Consider the following 17216-nt stretch of genomic DNA (forward strand, 5'->3'; position numbering starts at 1 on the left):
CGGGCTCGTCGGAGATGCGAGCCTCGCCAAGAAGGTCGGCGAGGCAGCTCGCTACACAGGCGTCATCGATGCTTTGCAGCGCGTCGGGGCAAGCGCCATCGGGCGTGCCGGGCTGGCTACGCTCGCGGGGGAGGAAGAGGGTTCCCGTCCAGAGCAGGTCTCCGGACGACGGTGCACCTGGCCCCATGGTGGGCGCCAAATGTTGGGTGGTACGTGCGACATATGCCAACGGATGGCTTATCATTGTGGGAGCCAGTAAGACATCGCCGGTGCCTGGAAACGGGATAGGGCGAAGACATGCACGCCGGCGGATCTTACCCAGGTTGGGGGCTCTCCGTGGAGATAATACCCCTACTCCTGCTTTGCGGGGTCTCCGCATGATCACTAGATCGATAAGAAGCTACAAGAGGCTCCTTGAGCTGTTCGGTGGGAGGAGGAAGAAGGGCAAGGCTAGCTCTCTTCTCTCCCTATGGTGGTGTCTAGAACTCTATCCGATCAACCCTTTGCATGGGTGTCCCAGGGGGTTTATATAGGCCTACCCCCCGGGGTTACAATGGTAATCCGGCTGGGCGTGGGTCCAGGCCGTCAGCGTCTGCGGCCGCCGGCTTCTCCGCCGGCTACTAGGGCCCGCCGACTGGTGGGTCCCGCCAGCTGCCGGCCCATTGGTCGACAGGCCGGCCCCACCGCTTGGGGGGTCTTGTCGGGGGCTGGTTACTGTTGCCTCGTCTCTAATGACGAGGGCTTTGTTGAGGTAAGCATGGCTACAGTGCTCCCGCCTTGCGGGCTCTCACTGTAGCCTTACCTCGTCTGGTGTGCTTAATGGTGCATGCGCCCCAAGGAGGGGAGCAAGCCAGCTATAGGAAGCCGGCCCGGCCTCAGGCCGGCTGGGGGAGGTCAGGCCGCCTTCGGATGTCTCTCTGACCGAAGGGGCCCGCCGCTTGCGGGCCGTACTGGCGACCCGTCGTGGATGGCTTCATAGTCTGCATGGCAACAGTGCCTCGCCGGACAGGAGATGGCCGCCCTGTACGACGTACTGTAGCCATGCGTGTTCCGGGATTCGGGGGTGGCAGGGGCCACTGTAGCCACGCCCTGTCTCGTCACCATTATGGGGGGTGGACTTTAGGGCGCGGCCCACGACCGCCTGCCAGGGGCCAGCTTCTTGGAGTCGGCCCTATCATGGCATCCTCCAAGGGTTCTTTATGGCCGGGCCGCCTTCCGCCAGCCGACCTATGTGATAGCCGGCCGGAAGAAGGCGGCCCCGTGTCTTGGGTGCTTCAGGGCTCGGCCGGCCCATTGTTTTTTCTGAGGGCCAAAGGGAGCCGGTTAGGCTACCCGTGGTCATTTACTCCGACACGGTGTGAGATTTAAGTGCAATTGCAAAAACACAATTCATGGGAAATAAAGCAAGACGGAAGCACTTCATAAAATGGTGGTGGCATTGCTTCAATTTATCGACGGCACTAGACCATTACTTATAGTGACATTAGGTGGCATTGCTTAATGCTTCATGTGATTTTACATTAAAGGTAGCGATATGGGCGTAGGGACTGTAGGGGCATGAAGTGGTGAGGCAGATGTGGTTGCCGAGAGCGGCAAACACTCGGGCAGCATGTCTGCATTTGTCCCATGTTTTATCTCTTCGGCGACATTTTCCTATGTGAGCACAGGAAATATAGACCTGCTCATTCTCATTTGCATTGTCCCCCAACACCCCTCAATTTGTTTCCTTTTTCAACCAAGAGACAGGTCCACTTCCCCCCACCCTTCACCATCCACCATGCTTTCTTCGCCTTTTCAACCAAGAGACCAGTTGGGTAGCCAGTATCTACTACTTTCCCCCATTTCCTCTTAGAACCAAGTACTAGATTCATGCTACAGCTTTCCCACTTTCTTCCCTGTTTGAACCAACTCTTAGAGTCGACTGTATGAACTAGCTTTACCTCTAATAATAGTAAAAGTCTAGGTGGCTTTGGAACAACCGACGGAAGTAGAAAAAGATCCACACGCAGCCAAGTGGGGAGCTGGGGCAGTAGAGCAAGGCAAGTTTTGAAGGAATATATATCTGAGGGTCGTCGACATGTGGCAAAGACGGCGTTGGGAGGCTGCATCCTGGCCAGAATACCGCAGGGAGGAAGAAGGGGTCGGAGGCCCTCCTGAGCCAGCGCTCTCTCGGAGAGAACGGCACAGTCACCGATCGGGAGACGCGGGCAGCCGTTGGTCTCCTCCCTCACCACCGACGACAGCGCGAACGATGCACCTACACCCCTGCCCCGGTCGAGGTGGTTCGGCCGGATTTGCGACCAGCCATGAGCAGACAGAGATTGTGGCCACCTATGTCTTGCTTAGATCTGGAGAGCATGAGAGAGTGAAATAGAGGAACCCTAGTAAAGCAAGTGCTAAGTCTCCTGCTTATATATATAGTGGAGTGATTTTGTTGTACCAGCTTCAAAAAAATGTGCTCCTACGTGTACCAGCGAGTGGGTGTGAGAGAACTAGTGCATGCATGCACCGCTTCTCTTCGTGAGAGTACAATATGCTATGCCCAAAGAACGTTCGCCACAAGTGTAATAGTATAAGTGTGTGATGTGTGAGCTAAAATAAAATGTGTGTGACGTCTTTTGTTTTTTTAGAAGTTCTGAGGGTAGTATGTGAAGAGCACATATGTGTGTGACGTCTACCTGCATGAGAGAGAGGGGGCACGTATCAATGCAATGCATGTGTCCATAAATCATTATCCGACAAACGTTCGCCACAAGCCTTTTCCTGACGAACGTCATCAGAACCGTTAGATCGGCATCCTATAGTGTCAGTTTTGCCATGTCATTTAACAGAACAGCCACTCATTCTACACACATATCTTCCACGTGAGTGTTAGCAAATGTTGTATGCTCCTCCCTCCGTCCCAAAATGCAATGCATATAGCTTTATTGAAAATTCGAACCTCGCAAACTTTTACCGAGTTTAGTGTACCAAAATGCAGATATGGAATATCCAGTATATATCATTTCATTCATCTTCGAGAGGTAACTATAAAGATGGGGGAGGAGTCTACAAAGAAATACCATCGTATCACCTACAGCAATTTCAACCATTCTTTGGTGTGGAGGAATATCATAGGAACTCTATATGATATGATTTTTATAGGATTTTCCCTTTAGAGCCAATTGGTTCATAGGAATAGATTCATATACTCCACATTTCAAAGGAAATAAACATGATATCATTTTTATAGCTTTAGAGCCACTATGTTCATATGAATGGATTCCTATACTCCCATAATTTCAAAGGAAAATAAACATTAGTGTAGATTCAATAGAAAAGTTCATATGATGTGTACTAAATGACATCTCTTTTCTAATCCCTCCTCATAGAAATTGAGATACATGTCATCTCTAGATTCAATAGAAAAGTTCCTATGATGTGAACCAAATGACATCTCTTTTCTAATCCCTACTCATAGGAATTGAGATACTCCATGTCATCTCTTTCCCTACAACTGCCATGTATACATCTTCTATTCCTAAATAGCTAGTACAACCCACTAGTAGCTTTTTTCCAAGACATGCAACTATGGCACAAGAACACGTCATGCATGCAAGTCATAAGTCACATTGTTTTTTTACTCTATGCTTGCAAGCACCATATCATCAATTTGTGCATGTTACTCATAAGTTATTTCTTGAATTAGATTTTGTATTGACAATGTATGTGCTGGTCACGTGCACACATATGTAGTAAACATTCACATTTTTGTTAGAAATGTCATTCTTTTAACTGCAATTCATTTTTTCTCTTTAGTTATAGATGTATTTGGAGGAACTTTGATGCATTATCTATACCCCTGTATAGTGTGCGAATAACTATGAAATATGGTCGCTGGATGAAGCTAATCCGACAGTGCAGAGATGGCAAATCCGAGGACTACTGGCCGTTGGATATCATCAACATTCCACCAGATTCTACCACATGTACAATTTAGAAGACTCCATGGTTGAACTTAAGCATAATGCACAAACCTCAAAACACAAGCACTTCTCCTTTGTTCTAGAATCTTCCGTATCATAATTTCCCAAACTTTTTTTCCTAAATATATTGTCATTATTTTTTTTTTACTTTATGCATTACAATGCACAACCCCATGAATCTTAACATTTTTATAGCACTAATTGATTTTGAATGAGATGAACTATAAGAACTAAACGATCATCTACATCATGCATATATGACTCAAATCATTACATGATATAGTGTGTATTTATTCATAATTTGGTTTCCAAATCTCATGTGTTCACTGCATGTGTACCTTACTAGTTTTGAGTAGAGTAGCAAATTTCACGCGGCCACAGGTATATCCAAATGCAAGGCCCATGCATCATTGCCTTTCGATCAAACCCACGTCCACAATTTTTTGTACGTATATCTCCACTGGTCCCTGAACCCAAAATGATGCCTCATAACCGTAAAACCAAGCGGCCCACACATATTAAGGCATCGACTCGAACTCAATCCCTCTCCCGTTTACTACGACGTGGCCTCGCACGATGTAGTAGTCCTACAAACCCTACCGCCGCATGCATCATCAGTTTTCTTCAAGAGGACGAGGGAGAAGCGGATTTGTCATGGAGGCGCTTTCAAAAAAGGATTGGTAGTGGAGGCTCCTACCCTAGGGTGCCCTAGGTAGCTGCCGCACGCATCATTGGTTTTCTCTTTTCTTTATGCTCTTGCGCCCTAGAGTGAAATGATGGTTGCTTCGTCCGTCCAGCTTAATGCGGGAAAGGTGGGGCTTTGTGATTTGACCCCTCATCGCTCATTTACTACTACTGCGGTGCTACGACTGGGGTGCCTCCAAGTCCAACCGCTGCTCCGAACAGTAATTTGGTGCATCGCACGTCGAACAAGACGATGGATGAGCCACATGTCGGCCAAAGGGGTCCTGTTAAGTGTGTCGCCATTTCGTGTGCGGACTGACCCTGCTTGAGTTGCTACGCCAACAAGACAGGAGCAGCCTACCACTTGGTTTTGCTGCTTGGTGAATCCCGACTATATTGAGCTAAAAAGATACGCACTGTACTACCCTCTCAGTCTCGGTTTATAGGGCATGCACGTAGTTCTAGGTCATCCATTTGACTAACTAAATATGAGTTACTATGTCACAAAAAGTATATCATTGGATTCTTAAGAAGATGTAGTTTCTAAACATATACTATTCATCACATATATAGCCAGTTAAATTCTCAACTTAGAACAACGTGCATGCCCTGTAAATCGATACGGAGGAAGTAGTAAAAATGAGGTGTTTTTACCGAGCGATGGGCAGGGGAGCATAGCCTGTCATGCGGTCCCACGTGTCATGATGTACCAAGGCGATGCGCGTGTCCCTATTGAGGCAGAACAATGGCAGAAGCAATACTACATGGTTTTCTTGAAGGAGATGATGGCGAAGGGTGCGTCCCCCTGCTGTTCTACACTGTTGTTTGGTGCATGAAATGTCGACCCGGTTGGTATATGTCTCACATGTCGGCAAGAGGAAGTACAGAATTCATGAAAGCAGGCGTCGACAGAGGAGTACAAGACACGGCTTGGTTTTTGCTGCTTCGCGTGATCGATCGATACAAACCCGGACTAAAAAAAGGCAAGGGCGGGTCTTTTCCCGTGCGGCAGGCAGGGGAGTTTGGCATAGTCTGTTCGAGGCAAGGAGACAGGAAGGGAAACAAGCAAATAAAGGTTGAGCTACTTAGTTTTGGGAAAATCTGATTTTACGGAGTACGTACCCACTATGGAGGTAGTACTACTTTCTACTCCCTCCTTTCCGGTTTATAGGGCTCATCTACTTTTTTTGTTTTTTCGTATTATAAGTCTCAATTCTACTAGTAGTAGTAGTACCATCACATGTTGGATTTTGAGGTGTGTTAAATCACCCAATGCAAGCAGTGTCAAGAGGAAACTCACCAATGCATGTAGAAGTTCATGGAAATTTAGTGGTCATGCATGCATTCATTCTAATTAATGCCTCAGTAAACATAACTTCTTGATAAAAACGAGCGTACTAATTACTTGTGCAAACTATGAAATTAATTCCACCACCCACTGTCTACCTTGGTTGGAGAGATTTTCAAGTTGAGCCATAAACTTGAAAGGAGGGAGTAGTAACTTTTGTCTCGATTACTATTTGTGGCCTTGTATAGATGCAAAATGTATTTTTTTATAGTGGCCTTGTATAAGTAAATGGAGGGAGTACTAAAGGACATATATTCCAAACAATATGATAATCTCTCTAACCAAGGTAGAGACGAGGAGTAAACAGAGGGAGCTGTAAAATTTTCTCCTCGTCCTGCGAGCCACCGCGCGCATGGGTCAGGGAGAGGGCATAAGGCGTACTAGTAAGCAAGCTTCACCTCATCCTACGAGCCACCGTACCCGTGGGCGGGGCAGACGGTGTACTAAGCAAGCTTCTCCTTGTTCTGCGAGTTGACAGGACACATAAAAAGTACTCCAGTGTATAGAGCCTTGCCTCTAAGTTAGGCCCCACATGGTTTGCCTCATTTTTAACGTAACGCGTCAAGTCACAATTTGTTTGTTCACCCTTGGTAGACGATGCTCCATCAAGTGGATGTCACATCCCTAGCTTCTGGTTTGCTCTGAGCTAGCTAGTCATGTGTTGCATCATGTTTAAATTTTGCCTAAAATTGAAATGGGGATGTTCAAACCCTAGCATTAAATCAACTCAACTAGGGTGAATTAAAATCTTTTCAATAAACCCAAAAGGTTCCTAAGAAAAGTTCATGATTTCTGGTTAAGGTGGAAACCTCTGCCAAAAATGATGAATCTATTCTTAGGTCATTTTTGGATTTTTGAATTAAATCATATTGTATTTGACTTTGGGCATTTAAATACTATAACTAATTTAAATGTTCAAATAAATGTTGGAAATTGTTAAGGGTCACTGAAATAATTCAGAAAGCACCCATAATTGTTTCCAGGATTTTATTAAATGATTTGGTATTTTAAATCAAATCAAAAACAAAATAAGAGAAATAGGAAAGAAATAAAAGAGAGAGAGAGAAGGAAGTTACCTGGCGCCCACTTACCTGGCCCAGCACGGCCCAGCCCATCTCCACTCCCCCCCCCCTGTCGTCTTCCTCTGCCAGTAGGCAGAGACGAGGCGTGGCGCGCGCCCGAGAGGCCTCGGCCACCTCCTGCTTCCCCCTGGCCACCTCCTGCTTCCTCCTCGACGCCCCGGAGACGCCACGCCCCTCCCTGCCTCTCTCCCTCACTCTCCCACGTCCTCATCCTCTCCCCTGGACCTCTCTCTCACTTGCCCGAACGGAGCCGCCGCCACCGACGAGCTCCCTCGCGGCCACCGCCACCCCCTAGCCTCGCCGATGCGCTCAAAGGCTCCGCCTCGACCCCCTCTTTCTCCCCACCGAGCCACAAGGTCCCGGACACGCTGCAACGCCGCCACCATCGCCGTTTCCATCGCCGGCCGCCGAGGATCTTCACCGTCGATTCGCCGCCGTCTCCGCTTCCCCGAGCTCGTCATCTACCCCATCCGAACCACCGTGAGCTCCTGCACGTTTTGCCCCTAACCCCGTGGCTTGCTGCTCGCTGTAGCCGCCATTTCATAGCTGGCCGTAGCACGCCGCCGCCTGAGCTCGTCATCGGCGTAGCTCCGGTGACCATTTGGTCACCCTGGCATGCCTAACTCGCTCCCCGCACCGCGTAGCGCCCCGCTAGCCTCTCACCTCGCTCGTTTGCGCACCGTAGCACTAACTCGCCCCAACCCCGAGCTCCGGCCGCCGCCTCGGGCTCCACTCCGGCGAACCCCGGCCACCCCCGCACCTCCCATTGGTCCTCCTAGATGTGCACGGGCACGGGCTACCTCCTGGTGCCCTTGGTGCGTCGATCCGATGCCCCTAGCGCAAGTCCGGCGTCCCCCACCGTGCTCTGTGGTCGTCACCGGCAAACTCCGGCGAGAGCTGACGTGGCCAGTCATTAGGGCCTAACCACCCCGCTAACCCAGGCCTAGAGCCACTGACATGTGGGCCCTAGTGCCCCTAATCTTTAATTAAACTAAACTAACCCCCCTGTCTAACCTGTGTCACTGACGTGTGGACCCCACACGTCAGGTTTGACCTAGACCTGGCCGTTGACTCGCTGATGTCATGCTGGCTTCAGGCTGACGCAGTTAAATCATTTTCTGGATTTATTAATATTCAGGAAATTCCAGAAAATGCCTAAAACTTCTAAAATTCATAGAAATTCAACCGTAACTCCAAATTAAATAATTTATATATGAAAAATTATCAGAAAAATTCAAGGAATCCATCTGTACTATTTTCATGCATGTTTGAACAATGTTTGTCCTCTGTTTTGGACAAAACAAATAAAGGGCATTTAATTAATCACATATGGAGTTTGAATTTGAATCTTGTATTCAAACCAACTTCATTTAATCTGTTGCTAGTTGCATTAGCCCAAAACACATTCATTTTGCCATGTCATGATCATGCATCATATTGTGCATTGCATTGATTGTGTTCCCTTCTGTGTTGCCGGTATTTGTCCCCTCTCGATAGACGTGATACCGATGATGTGATCGTTGACACTGATGAAGACTCAATGTTATCTTCAGAAGTGCCAGGCAAGCAAAACCCCCTTGTTCATTCCGATACAAACCCACTCTCTCGCTCCTGCTCTCTTTTACTGCATTAGGACAACAACGATTCATCTGTTACTTGTTGCGGTAGTTGAACCCCTTTATCCTTTGCATGACCTGTCATTGCCACAGTAAATAGATGAAACCCACTAGCATGAGTAGGAGTTGTTTGAGCCCTGTTGTGCCTACTCATTCATGTTTGTTTGTCATGCCTGCTACTGCTTAGAGTTGAGTCAGGTCTGATTCATCGGGGATGAATGAGAGGTGTGTGAACATGTCCTACTGTGTGTGAGCTAAGTGTGTGAACACGATTTGGTAAAGGTAGCGGTGAGAGGCCATGTAGGAGTACATGGTGGGTTGTCTCATTGCAGCCGTCCTCAGGAACTGAGTTCTATGTTTGTGATCCATGATTCAGCTACTACCATACATTGGGCCCTGAAATATGACCCCGCTCGACTTCTTATTCACCCTAGTCCTCTGTCCAGGAGTTGCAAGTAGTTTCTGGTGTTTGTAGCTTACTGGAGGCCGTGGACAGCGCTGACCGTAGGGGTGGGCTGTGATGCGGTAGGTACGTGGCACGGTGTACCGGATGCCCGTTTGGTATCTCGGGAACCCTGTTCACATCGTTTGGGGCTGTGAGCGAAACTCCGGCCGGATCTCCTCATGGATGGAACCCGAATAGGCGATAAACCTGGACTAGAGACTTGAGTGTTTAGGTAGGTCGTGGTCTACACCCACGTCCGCTTTCGCTTGAAGTCTGCCGAGCACATGTCGTGTGCAGACGCTAAGTGGTGGAAACATGTATGAAGAAGTACACCCCTGCAGGGTTAATATCATCTATTCGAATAGCCGTGTCCGCAGTAAAGGACTTCTGGGTTGCTTATATCAGTTCATAGACAAGTGAAAGTGGATACTCTAAAATACGCAAGATAAGCGTGAGTGCTATGGATGGCGTTCTCGTAGGGAGACGGGAGCGGATCCATAGTGGTGTATTGATATGGTGAATATGTGGACTCGTGTGCGCCACCTCAAAAGAGTTGCTTGCAGTCGTAGTTTAGGATAGCCACCGAGTCAAAGCTGGCTTGCTGCAGTTAAACCCCACCATCCCCTTGTTGATAATGATGCATATGTAGTTAGTTCTGATGTAAGTCTTGCTGGGTACATTTGTACTCACGTTTGCCTATTTTATGTTTTTGTAGAGAGACTTCGGTCTCACTAGTAGTTCCACGTGGACTTCGACGTTTAGCTTGTTACCTCAGCTACGGTCTTGTGCCTCGGCAGGATTTGGTAGATAGTCAGGCTTCTCAGCCTTTTTCATTTATAGATGTCTGTACTCAGACATGATAGCTTCCGCTTGTGCTTTGATATGTATGCTCTGAATGTTGAGTCATGAGACCCCTGTTTGTAATATCTCGCTCCTCGGAGCCTATTGATTAAATACTTGAGTTATAGAGTCATGTTGTGATGCCATGTTGTATTTGCACATATCGAGCATATTGTGTGTATGTTATTGAAATGCTTGGTATGTGTGGGATCTGACTATCTAGTTGTTTATTCTTAGTAGCCTCTCTTACCGGGAAATGTCTCCTAGTGTTTCCACTGAGCCATGATAGCTTGCTACTGCTCCGGAACACTTAGGCTGGCCGGCATGTGTCCTTCTTCGTTCCTGTGTCTGACCCTTCGGGGAAATGTCACGCGATGAATACCAGAGTCCTGTTAGCCCGCTACAGCCCGGTTCACCGGAGTCCTGCTAGCCCAGTGCTACAGCCTAGATTCACTCGCTGATGACCGACACGTTCGATGCTGGGTCATGGATGCCTGTCCCTGTAAGTTTGTGCCACTTTGGGTTTACGACTAGCCATGTCAGCCCGGGCTCCTTATCATATGGATGCTAGCGACACTATCATATACGTGTGCCAAAAGGCGCAAACGGTCCCGGTCAAAGGTAAGGCGACACCCGTGGGAATACCGTGCGTGAGGCCGCAAAGTGATATGAGGTGTTACATGCTAGATCGATGTGGCATTGAGTCAGGGTCCTGACAGCGTTGGTATCAGAGCTTGACTGTCTGTAGGATTACCAAGCCAAACTGGTCGAAGTTGAGTCTAGAAATTCTTTAGTTATATAAGGGAATTGATTGTGGGATGGAACGTAAGGCTCTTTTTACTCCTTATACTTTATGGCCTTCTGATCTGAGTTATCATATTCTCTTCTATGGGGATTAAGAACTAGGCTATCTCTTCTTTCTATCAGGATCACGTGTTACTAATTCGTAGACTTATAAGATTGTTGGATTTAAGCTTGAGTTCAGTTCCTACTACTTCTGTATGTTAACTGTTGATCTCCAAACCTTGATATTGTGCTTCTGAGTGGTTATGCCACCATTTTTGTGAATGTCTCAAATCTTTTCTGAGCATTTACAGCCGTTATGCTGTCCGAGTCATCCCAGGTTTCCAAAGAGTCTGACGCATTTGCAAAATCCTTTTCCTCTGGTTTCAATGTCTTTTAGGCCAGATTAATCACACAAATTGTTGAGTTGAGGAACTCTACTGCCTCGACCTTTATGTTGGAGTTATTACTATGACCCTAGGTGTCTCAGGGGAATATCTAGTAGTTTAGCCATGTTTTGTGTTCTCAGTGTGAAGATTCTGGCCTTTATTCTCGAAAGCATTCCGTGATGCTACTTAGTAGTAGATATTCTATTCCTGGGTTCTTGAACCCGAGATTCACCCTACTTACCTCATGTTGATAGTGTTTGCTCGTTCCTTTAGGTTATTAGTAACCTTTGCGTTAGTCCTCGAGGTCCGTGGTATATCGTTCTTCCAAATACCATGAACCATTATGGCAGAAGTTTGTTGGATCAAAAGATCACAACAGGCCCTCTATGAGTTCTCCATTCTATATTGCGACTCTGCCAGCTCAACCTTTCTGCATGGGTTATCCGGAAGAATTATGTTGAACTTGGTTCGACATACTAATCTATGCATCCACAACTCAGAAAGTTATATGTTCCTTTGAGTTGTCCCTCTTTAGTTGTCTACTGACCTTCGTCTATCAATTGATAGTCAAGAGTATGCGTGCGTTCGTTTATTGATGCCTATTACTCTTGTGGTCCGTCAAGCCATTCTATCGCGGAATGATAGGAGAAACAAACTCCAGTACCTCTTCCATATCTAGGATTGAGTCAAAGCAATTGTGCTCCGCAGATCAAAATGCCAGCCCAGCTTTTGATTCTGTTCTACCCTGAAGTATTACCGTCTTTATATCAGGATTTTCATGAGGATTGCACCGGCTCTTGTGAATTCTTGATGTAGTGATACTTCTCGCCATCATTATTCATCCCTCAGTTCCGTGTTGTCGCAACCGGAATGCCGACAAGTGAATCGTGATGTGTGAATTCAATACTCCTAGCAACCTTGTTGCTTGGTAGTTAATGGACAATAATTTCATTCTTAGCCTGTTGGTTTTTGAATCATCCTTCTAAGACTGATCGTGCTACCTAGTCCTTATTTCGGTGCACCCTTCGATTGATGAGTTAGGATCTTGTCAAGTCCTCACTCATTTGATCATTTTGTCTTGCCCTGAAAAGCAAGATTGTTCTCGAGCTTAGTAACATATCGGTGGTTTGTGATTTTTCGAATATCTTCTCGGAAGTATTACCAGGTTGTCGCCTAACCGCTATGTTGATTTCGTGATCAAGATGGTTTATTGTAAACCACCCTTTCTCCAAGAATCCGTGTTGGATACCCCTGAGCTAGTTGGTTAAGCTAAAACGACAACTTGGAGAGTTGGAAGATAAAAGCTTGCCTGACTTAGCTCGTTCCAAAGGGATATTCTTGTGTAGTGTGTGTTGAAGAAAGATGATATCTTCATCGATTGGTCCCTGTGATCAGTTGCTGGACCTATTGTCTTATCAATCCCTTGATTTGAGTGTGGGCTATCGTCAAATCAAATCAGTACCAACGATGCTCGTAATGTTGTCTTACTCGTGGTTGATCCCTCGAGCATACACCATTACATCTTTGGTCTGACCAATGCTATCACCGTGTTCACATGATGGTGGAAGTCCAGTGATATGGAAATTTCCGATGAGTTGCTGTTGAGCCCATCAGTAGCATTTTGTCTCCCCCCATGAATCATGTTGAACATCAACCTAGTGTTGAAAACTTGTGTAAGCATTTCTTCGTGTTTCGTTCATGAAGCATATGTTTGGATGAAAGTAGTGACTTCCCCTAATTCATGTGCATCTGATGCAAGTTGCCGCCATGAATTCGAGGAAGATTGTTTTGTTTCCTTTGGAATCATCCCAAATCAGTCATGCACACGTGCGAAGTATTCTGTGGTCTGGAGACTTGCAACCTTCATTCCATATGTGTCCCGAGCACACCAAGCCACTGATTGATTTGTTCAAGGAGAAGAAGTTCCCTCATAAGAGCTAATCATATGACTTATGCAAGGACTTCGTTAACCACGGTGATGGTTCCCAACCAGAACTCGGTAGTGTTTTATTGTAAGACTACCACGTGGTCATGCTTGTCTGGGACAACGTGTTCACCTGTTTGTAGCAGAACTAGCTCATGTTTTGGAGCTTACTATCGTAGTTCATTCCCCGAGAATCTCGCAACGTCATCTCGTCAATTTGTGTTGCAAACTTTCATTTTTTCTTCCTAGACTCGATGAGTCTGGAATATCCTGACACCAGCCAGATCTAAATCTCAGGCAGATATGATGGTTGGAACATTTCCCAAGAATTATGATATTGTCTCTCGATAACCGGTAAGGTGGATGTCGTGGCCAACACACCCATCCGGTAGACCTATTATTATAGTATCTTGTTTGAGGAAGTTGGCCACCCCCCCCCATAGGGATTTCGTAGGATTTACTCCCTAGTTGCCCTATGGATTTCTGAGATCCCGAAGTCCGACCTTTTTACTTGATGTTCTAGATATCAAACCATATCTATGAATGGGTTACACTAGCACATCAAGGAGAACATTAGAAGCGGAGTGCTAAATGTCTCTCAGTCGATCATCCAGATTTTATTTCCTTGGCCCCGCCAAGGGTGAAATCTAAGAAGGTGTTATCTTCCTTTGCATCTGCATCCTCCATCACCATTCATCATGGTAGTAAGTTGTGTTACCGGACCCTTGACACGGATGTTGGTAAAACCTTGATGATTATGGAATTGCTCAAGTTCTTGAGAGCACACACAAGTGCTAGGTTTGATCGTCGACATTAACTGTATAGCGCTCTCAGTTTCCTCGGTTATGCTATAACCATTCCAATAGTGGGATAACTCTCTATTGTTGAGCCTCTCCCCAGTTACTAGAATCATTCCCATCATTTGCATTTTGTTCCCAGTTTGCACCGCCAATGTGCCATTCTACCATGGGTCTCTTCCATTTCCGGTGGTAAGCAAATTCATCCATTGCGTTGTCTTCAACAAGGTAATCCACATCATCCAAGTCTGAGTATGCCATTCTACTGACCCCCTCCAAACGATCGCTTGAGAATTGCCTTAGGCTGGTATAAAGGTTTTCAATGATCTCTGAATCAAAGGTAATTCTTTTGCCACTTAAGGAAATAACCTACGAATCACCCTCCTCCGGGATGTTTCGTCGTGGTATCATGGCAGCTCAACTCCTCGCTACGTGGACAATCGTTTACCACCTTCTTAAGTGTGGAATTGTTGTCCACCTAGTGAACCTTCGTCATCCGTTTCTTTCCACCCCTCTTGATGTGTATCTCGTGTCTCAACCCGAGAGATGGTCCTATGTCTCATTCCGTGAGTTGTTCGATCTTCGAGAAGATCGACCCTTCTAGAGTCTCCTTCTTCCCTCCATGTCATGTTGACAGGATTTCTCAGAGCAAGACTTCAAGACAATGATGGTGAATGAATCAACGTTCAATTGAAGTGCACCCTGGATCGTGAAGATTATACTAGTCTGCGTTACCCCTTCACCTTACCCTACGCTTGAATCTCGAGACGAGATTCTTGTTTAGTGGGGGTGAGTTGTCACATCCCTAGCTTCTGGTTTGCTATGAGCTAGCTAGTCATGTGTTGCATCATGTTTAAATTTTGCCTAAAATTGAAATGGGGATGTTCAAACCCTAGCATTAAATCAACTCAACTAGGGTGAATTAAAATCTTTTCAATAAACCCAAAAGGTTCCTAAGAAAAGTTCATGATTTCTGGTTAAGGTGGAAACCTCTGCCAAAAATGATGAATATATTCTTAGGTCATTTTTGGATTTTTGAATTAAATCATATTGTATTTGACTTTGGGCATTTAAATACTATAAATAATTTAAATGTTCAAATAAATGTTGGAAATTGTTAAGGGTCACTGAAATAATTCAGAAAGCACCCATAATTGTTTCCAGGATTTTATTAAATGATTTGGTATTTTAAATCAAATCAAAAACAAAATAACAAAAATAGGAAAGAAATAAAAGAGAGAGAGAGAAGGAAGTTACCTGGCGCCCACTTACCTGGCCCAGCACGGCCCAGCCCATCTCCACTCCCCCCCCCCCTGTCGTCTTCCTCTGCCAGTAGGCAGAGGCGAGGCGTGGCGCGCGCCCGAGAGGCCTCGGCCACCTCCTGCTTCCCCCTGGCCACCTCCTGCTTCCTCCTCGACGCCCCGGAGACGCCACGCCCCTCCCTGCCTCTCTCCCTCACTCTCCCGCGTCCTCATCCTCTCCCCTGGACCTCTCTCTCACTCGCCCGAACGGAGCCGCCGCCACCGACGAGCTCCCTCGCAGCCATAGCCACCCCCTAGCCTCGCCGATGCGCTCAAAGGCTCCGCCTCGACCCCCTCTTTCTCCCCACCGAGCCACAAGGTCCCGGACACGCTGCAACGCCGCCACCATCGCCGTTTCCATCGCCGGCCGCCGAGGATCTTCACCGTCGATTCGCCGCCGTCTCCGCTTCCCCGAGCTCGTCATCTACCCCATCCGAACCACCGTGAGCTCTTGCATGTTTTGCCCCTAACCCCGTGGCTTGCCACTCGCCGTAGCCGCCATTTCATAGCTGGCCGTAGCACGCCGCCGCCTGAGCTCGTCGCCGGCGTAGCTCCGGTGACCATTTGGTCACCCTGGCATGCCTAACTCGCTCCCCGCACCGCGTAGCGCCCTGCTAGCCTCTCACCTCGCTCGTTTGCGCACCGTAGCACTAACTCGCACCAACCCCGAGCTCTGGCCGCCGCCTCGGGCTCCACTCCGGCGAACCCCGGCCACCCCCGCACCTCCCATTGGTCCCCCTAGATGCGCACGGGCACGGGCTACCTCCTGGTGCCCTTGGTGCGTCGATCCGATGCCCCTAGCGCAAGTCCGGCGTCCCCCGCCGTGCTCTGTGGTCGTCACCGGCTAAACTCCGGCGAGAGCTGACGTGGCCGGTCATTAGGGCCTAACCACCCCGCTAACCCAGGCCTAGAGCCACTGACATGTGGGCCCTAGTGCCCCTAATCTTTAATTAAACCAAACTAACCCCCCTGTCTAACCTGTGTCACTGACGTGTGGACCCCACACGTCAGGTTTGACCTAGACCTGGCCGTTGACTCGCTGATGTCATGCTGGCTTCAGGCTGACGCAGTTAAATCATTTTCTGGATTTATTAATATTCAGGAAATTCCAGAAAATGCCTAAAACTTCTAAAATTCATAGAAATTCAACCGTAACTCCAAATTAAATAATTTATATATGAAAAATTATCAGAAAAATTCAAGGAATCCATTTGTACCATTTTCATGTATGTTTGATCAATGTTTGTCCTCTGTTTTGGACAAAACAAATAAAGGGCATTTAATTAATCACATATGGAGTTTGAATTTGAATCTTGTATTCAAACCAACTTCATTTAATCTGTTGCTAGTTGCATTAGCCCAAAACACATTCATTTTGCCATGTCATGATCATGCATCATATTGTGCATTGCATTGATTGTGTTCCCTTCTGTGTTGCCGGTATTTGTCCCCTCTCGATAGACGTGATACCGATGATGTGATCGTTGACACTGATGAAGACTCAATGTTATCTTCAGAAGTGCCAGGCAAGCAAAACCCCCTTGTTCATTCCGATACAAACCCACTCTCTCGCTCTTGCTCTCTTTTACTGCATTAGGACAACAACGATTCATCTGTTACTTGTTGCAGTAGTTGAACCCCTTTATCCTTTGCATGACCTCTCATTGCCACAGTAAATAGATGAAACCCACTAGCATGAGTAGGAGTTGTTTGAGCCCTGTTGTGCCTACTCATTCATGTTTGTTTGTCATGCCTGCTACTGCTTAGAGTTGAGTCAGGTCTGATTCATCGGGGATGAATCAGAGGTGTGTGAACATGTCCTACTGTGTGTGAGCTAAGTGTGTGAACACGATTTGGTAAAGGTAGCGGTGAGAGGCCATGTAGGAGTACATGGTGGGTTGTCTCATTGCAGCCGTCCTCAGGAACTGAGTTCTATGTTTGTGATCCATGATTCAGCTACTACCATACATTGGGCCCTGAAATATGACCCCGCTCGACTTCTTATTCACCCTAGTCCTCTGTCCAGGAGTTGCAAGTAGTTT

The sequence above is a fragment of the Triticum dicoccoides genome, chromosome 2B, assembly GCF_002162155.2.
Source record: "Triticum dicoccoides isolate Atlit2015 ecotype Zavitan chromosome 2B, WEW_v2.0, whole genome shotgun sequence".
Lineage (NCBI taxonomy): Eukaryota > Viridiplantae > Streptophyta > Magnoliopsida > Poales > Poaceae > Triticum > Triticum dicoccoides.